The following is a 7,030-nucleotide window of genomic DNA, read 5'->3' as shown; positions in this document are numbered from 1 at the left end:
GGACAGACAGCCCATGGGGCACTTTTTTCTGCAAGCCACCCAGCATCAGCAGTATTCTTGGAATCCATTCCTTTGTGTTCAACTCGGTGCGAATCTGTTTCTGTTGCTTGCAACCGAAGACCCACAACTAAGACCTTTATTCCTCCTTTTCTCCCTTGCTCCCCACTCCAGCCTTTCCTCTGAATACAGAGTATAAAGCAGACCCGCATGGTCCAGGAATCCCACTTCCGTAATTCTTTCTGGAAGGTAAGAAGTCACAGCATGTTCCATTAATAATCTGAAATTGCAGGTCTCTCTAGCTGCAACTGAAATGTTCTAACCCTAGAGAAAAGTAATCTTCATAGTGAGAGAGACCTGGATTCAGATCCTGCCAGATTCAGCTGAGTAACTTGTATAATTACCTAATTTCCCTGATCTTCAGTTTCCTCAGATGTGTATACACGCGCACAGACACACACACACATATATTTTAAGAGATGTATTTTAAGGAATTGGCGTACATGACTATGGGAGTTGGTAAGTCTGAAATCTTTTACTTAAAGCCAACTAATTATAGGTGGTGACCACATCTACAGTATGCTTTCAGAGCAACACCCCAATTAGTGTTTGCTTAAATAACTAGGTACTACAGTCCAATTAAGTTGCCCAATAAAACTAACTGTCTCAGGGATCATAGCACTACTTTATATTCTTGAGGATTAAACAAGTTAAATGTATTAAAGTGCTTAGCACAGTGCCTGGCATTTAGTAGAAACTCAGTAGATGGCAGGCTCTATTAGCAAAGGCAGGAAAGATAATATCATTCATGTAATGCCCTATGTATCAGGCTCCCTTCTAAACACTTCATAAATGTTCACTCATATGATTTAATCTCTCAACAACCTCAGAGTTAGGTAATATTTAGATGAGGAACTAGAGGTCCAGAGAGGTTACATAAATGGCCAAAGCTCACACAGCAAGCACATGGTAAGCCAGGATGCACGTGACTGCCCCTCTGAATTTGACTGCACCTGAGCGGTGTCCACAGCATGCACACCAAGTAGAATGCCTTCCCAAACACCAACTGCTGTTAAAACCTTGAGATAAAGTGTGCCCTGCCTTGTCACTTTAAGGAAAATTCCATCCAGTCCCACAAACATGGCCAGATTTAGCTATCAGCATTTTTAGAAAAATATTTCAGGGTGGAATATCACACCCCCACCACCACACTCCGCCCTCCACTCTCACTGTCTCCCCATGGTGATGAAAAGCCAACACCTCTCCATCGAAGAAAGCTTGGCGGAGGTCCCTCCCCACACACCCGGGTGGCTCCTTCTGCCCACTTCTATCAGGAGCATGGCGCAACCAACAAACTTTCCACACAGAGAAACGTCAAGTCAGAAACAAAAGCACTTGTTAATTGTGGTTTTCCTGGAACCTATGACTATACAACAGCCTCATCAAAAAGTGAGAATCACATTTGCATTTAGATAGAGGCTCATTAGAGGCGAGGTGACTACAGGAGGCTCTGAGACTCCAGGGACTTCTCCAGGGCCAGTCAGCACCCAGGGGCAGCGGGTGCCCACCAGAAGCCACCAGACTTTAGTCAAGTCCAGGATGCCAGGGATGCCCCACCGTATCCATGAGCTCTCTTAGGGAGCCCCGGATTCTGTTTCTATTAAAATCAAGGGCTAAGGGGCTTACGTGGGACTGCTTTTATTTGGGCTGAAGACGATTTCAATGCAGCAGGATGGGACAGTAAACAAACCAGAAAATGTTCCCAGGGGCTTCTTCCCTGGGAGTAAGAAGCACTTCACACAGGCCATGGGCCATGCTGGGTACAACTGTGAAATACAAAAGAATCTTATCTTGGTAGATTTTCACATTATTTTTCTCTTCTTGTTTCTCTCTGTTATCGATATTTTTCCCCCTTTCCTCCCCAGGGAGCCTCAGGCCTGGACATTGAGACCTTGTGGTGCAAATGGCTCCTCTGACTGAAATCTCAAGCTCTTCTGCACTTGGCATCAAGCGGTGGAGATTCCTATTCCAGGCAGCATGATCCTAGATCCAGAGGATCAACTTGCTGGTATTTGAAGGATACATGCTGGTTACGCCCTGGGGTTTGGCTGTCTCCATTGTCTTTATCTGTCAATGTCAGCATCAAATTAGGGAGAGACACAAAATAGGGCAGGCCAAGGGCAGCTTTTCTGGGAGTTATGCCAGGCTGGCAAGACTCAGCAGACAGAGCAGCGCGCCAGTAGGAGGTCACAACTGGGTCAGATGATAGGGAAAGGGGTGTATGCAGGGACAGAGGTGGTACTGGGAGTCCAAAGATGGAGCTAAGGTTGGAGGTCAGGGAGGTAAATTGGAGTCGGTGTTCATAATTCAAACTGGGCAGGAGAGGCGTGGTCTAGGAATGGGGTGCAAGTCAGAGAGGGAAAGTGGTCTCCTTCCCTGGCAAATCTCTCAGAGCCACAGGCTCCTGCAAAAACTTCTCCTAGCTCCCAGTCATTTTTAGGAGTCCAGAGGGATTCCCAAGAATTCCTCTCAATAAGGCCCTCAGATCGGTGCCCTAGTGACAAGAGGCCCCTGGTTGACCCCTCCAGCTCCTTTCTGCAGGATTACCTGTTGAGCCCCCTCTGCCTCACAGCAGCAAGCACACACTGCTGCACTGCCCGCCCCCTGTGGGCCCAGGCAAGGTGCCACATGCCCAGATAGCCAGAGTCCCCTCTGCAGGACCAGCCATCCCTGGTGGGCCTCGCCCATGCCACCTGCACCTGTTGTGTGCATCTCTGTCCAAGGCTCTCTCTGCTCAGCTCCCCAGTGGCTTTCCATCACATCCAGAACAAAAATGGGAGCCTCTTCGTATGGACTGCGAGGCCCAGGACGAGCTGTCCAAAGGGATCCCTCCTCTTCCCTCCTCCACTCACCCCGCTCCAGCCACATTGGTCGTCTGGTTGTCCCCCAAACAAGGCGAGTTCTCTTCTGCCTTCAGCCTCCTGCACCTGCTTTTCCCCTCAAGACCTCTGCACCCAGTCCTCCAGGTGGCTCACTCCTTGACATTGTCATGCGTATGTCCACTCAAAATCCACCTGGCAACCCGCATTCAAGGAACCCTGCCCTCACCCCCCAGTTATTCTTCAATACTCAAATTATCTAAAGCCACCGCAGGTCTTCTGATCCCAGTGCCGAGAACATTGCTCAAATCTTAATAGGCACTTGATAAATATCTGGGGAGCAAGGAATGATCCAGATGAGAGTAGAGGAATTGAAGACAACGGCAATGGAGAGGAAGAGATGGATCGAGAAAATATGCAACAAGGGCCAAGCACCGTGGCCTACACCTATAATCCCAGTGACTCAGGAGGCTGAGGCAGGAGGATCACAAGTTCAAAGCCAGCTTAGCAATTTAGCAAGACTCTGTCTCAAAATAAAAATATAAAAAGAGCTGGAGATGTGGTTCAGTGGTTAAGAGGTTCAATCCCTGGTAGCAAAAATAAATAGGAAAGGGAAATCAATGGTATTAGATAATCAATTTTTTTTATTTTATTTTTTAGTGGTGCTAAGGATGGAACCAGGGCATCAGACATGCGAGGCAAGTGCTTTACCACTGAGCTGCATCCCCAGCTCTAGACCATCAAGTAGACGAGGAGATGAGGTAAACGGAGGAGTCCAGGTTGACACCAGACTTGGAAGTCTGAGGACAAGGACACCAGTCACCCCCACAGTGAGCGCAGGGGAGGGACTGACCTGGGGAGGGGGACGAGCTCTTGTGATCAGAGTGTGAGAAGCCTGTGGGGTGTCCAGCAAGGGGTCATAAATATGGGTCTAGAACATCTGAGAAGAGAGGAAATGGAGAGGTGGATGTGGAAAGGACCAGCGCGAGGTGTCACTAAGACTGTGGAAGAGGACGACGTCACTCGAGGAGCACATCAGAGGACAAGCTGCAAACTCAAGTGCTGTCAGGGCCATGAGAATAATTTAGATGAGGGAAATCGTCAGCTCAAAGTCATAGATTGGTGGTTACTGCAGAGAGCGCCAAAGATATTCATAGTAAATACCATTTAAACACTATGGGAGTCAGGAACAACAGGCCTTTTGTGGGTCACTAATTTGAAACTGCTAATGTAGAATAAGAAAATGAGTCTCTCTGTGTTCCTAGACCCTGAAAACACCGTCTTTAAGGGGCTGGTGCAGAACGAAAAGTCTACAGGTGGGACTGGGAAGGAGCCAGGGCAGAGGTGGGAGGAGACCCAGGAGGAGGTCATGGTGCAGAAGTCGGAGGAAGAGTAGTCAGTGTCATCAAACACTGCAGGTGGTCAAGTGGAGGGGAACCTAAAGGGTCCTTGAATTCAGCCAGTGAAGTTCACTGATGGCCTCAGCAGGAGCCACTCCAATAGGAAAGGGAGCAGGAAACAGAAACCAAGAGAAGTTTGATGAGAAACTAATGGAAAAGGAGGACATAGCAACAGGAACGGGATCACCCATGCTTTCAAGAAGTTCATGCAGGAAGAAAAGAAGATACGGAGGACCCAAGAAGTTTGCTCCTAGATATACAAAATAGAAATAAGTGCTTATTTGCATAAATATGTAGAACAATGTTTAGAGTAGTTTATTCATAATAACTAAACTTCAGAAATTACCCAGAAGTCCAAAAACAGTAGAATAGGTAGTTTGTGATATATTCATACAATGGAATATTACATGGCAATGAAAAAGAGCAAGTGACTGCCACATACAATACAGGGATGAATCCCACAGAAGTCAAAAGGAATTCACCAGACACAGAGAATACATACTAGATGGTTCTGGTATGTGAAGTTCAAGAACAGGCAAAACTATGGTGATAGAGGTCAAAATGATGGTTGCCTTTATGGAAAGAGAACTAACTCAGAAGGGACACAAGCAACTCAGTAGGGAGTTGGAGATATTCTTTCTGTATCTTGGTTTTGGGTAGTGATTACACAGGCATGTACACATGTAAACTTCTTTAAGATGGATTGGGGGTGTAGTTTAGTGGCAAAGCACATGCCTAGCATGCGCAAGGCCCTTGGTTCAATCCCCAGTACTGAAAAAAAAATGGGGAAAAAGAAGTGAAAGAAGACAAGAAACTGAAGAAGTAACTGAGATTTTTATCTTAGAATCAGCTTAGTTTCCACTTTAGGTCTAATAATAGGACAGCTATGAACATGTTGGCAACGAAGAAGTGGAAACCAAAAAGAAGGTTTATTTTGGGCTTATTTATTTTGATTTATTTATGAATTACAAAGGGAACATAATCACTTTATAGTAGAGAAAAGCTATGTAGCCAAGGCTAATATCACCAGTACTGGAACAGTCCAAAATCCTGTGCCCACCAATATGATGCCCTATGTCACTTCCGTGGTATTTCTGCCAAAAATGTAGAGCCTGAATCTAATCAGGAGGAGATATCAGATAAGCCCAATTTTAGGTACATTACACCACATAACCAACTTTCTTTCTTTTTTTGGTACTGGGGATTGAACCCAGGGGCACTCAAACACTGAACCACATCCCCAGCCTTTTTTATATTTTATTTAGAGACAGGGTCTCACGGAGTTGCTTAGGGCCTTGCTAAGTTGCTGAGGCTGGCTTTGAACTCTCGATCCTCATGCCTCAACCTCCTGAGACGCCGGGATTATAAGCGTGCGCCACCACAAACAGTATAACCAACTTTCAGTGAAGGTAAATAAAGAACACAAAGAAAGGTTGAGGAACCATTTCAGATGAAAAGAAATTAAAGTGAAATAACGTTAATATCAATATTAATGATATGTAATCCTGAAGTGAATGTTGGATCGGTAAAGATATCTCTAAAGGGAATTGAAATTCAAAAAATGTTTAAATATCATTAGATAAAATGATTACTGTTTATTAATTATCATCAATAAATTATTAATATATATCTAATCATCTATTGTCAAATATAAATTTTTTTTATTTTGATAACTACTGTGGTTCTACTGTTGTTCTCAGGAAACAAACCCTGAAATATTCAGGAGTAGGGAGGCAGGTTGTCCTCAACTTACTTTTTTTCTTTCTTCTTTTTTTTGGTACTGGGGATTGAACCCAAGGGTGCTCTACCACCCTTGAGCCACATCCCCAGCCCAGCTTATGTTTTATTTTGAGATAGGATCATGTTTAATCACTTAGGGTCTCGCTGACTTGCTGAGGCTGGATTTGAACTTCCAATCCTCCTGCCTAAGCCTCCCGAGGTGCTGGGATTACAGGCATGTGCCACTGCGCCCAGCTCGCCTTACTTTTCAATGGTTTATAAAGTATACTAAGAAGAGAGAGTAGGCCCAAATCATCATCATGTCGTCTTAGGACCTGGCTTCCTTAACAAGATTCCTAAAGTGCAAGAAGTAAAATTAAGAATCAATAAATGGGATGGATTCAAACTAAAAAGCTTCTTCTCAGCAAAGGAAACAATCAATAACGTGAAGAGAGAGCCTACAGCATGGGAGAAAATCTTTACCACACACACCTCAGATGCAGCATTAATCTCCAGGATATGTAAAGAACTCAAAAAACTTAACTCCAAAGAAACAAACAACCCAATCAATAAATGGGCTAAGGAACTGAACAGACACTTTACAGAAGAAGATATACAATCAATCAACAAAGAGATGAAAAAATGTTCATCATTTCTTGCAATTAGAGAAATGCAAATCCAAACTACTATAAGATTTCATCTCACTCTAGTCAGAATGGCCATTATCAAGAATACAAGCAATAATAAGTGTTGGTGAGGATGTGGAGAAAAAGGTACACTCATACATTGCTGGTGGGACTGCAGATTGGTGCAACCACTATGGAAAGCAGTGTGGAGATTCCTCAGAAAACTTGGAATGGAACATCCATATGACCCAGCTATCCACTCCTCGGTTTATAACCAAAGGACTTAAAATCAGCATACTACAGTGATGCAGTCACAACGATGTTTATAGCAGCTCAATTCTCAACAGTTAAGCTGTGGAAACAACCTAGGTGCCCTTCAAAAGATGAGTAGATACAGAAAATGTGTTAC

This window comes from Sciurus carolinensis, chromosome 3 (genome assembly GCF_902686445.1).
Source record: "Sciurus carolinensis chromosome 3, mSciCar1.2, whole genome shotgun sequence".
Lineage (NCBI taxonomy): Eukaryota > Metazoa > Chordata > Mammalia > Rodentia > Sciuridae > Sciurus > Sciurus carolinensis.
This window is presented reverse-complemented; position numbering follows the sequence as displayed.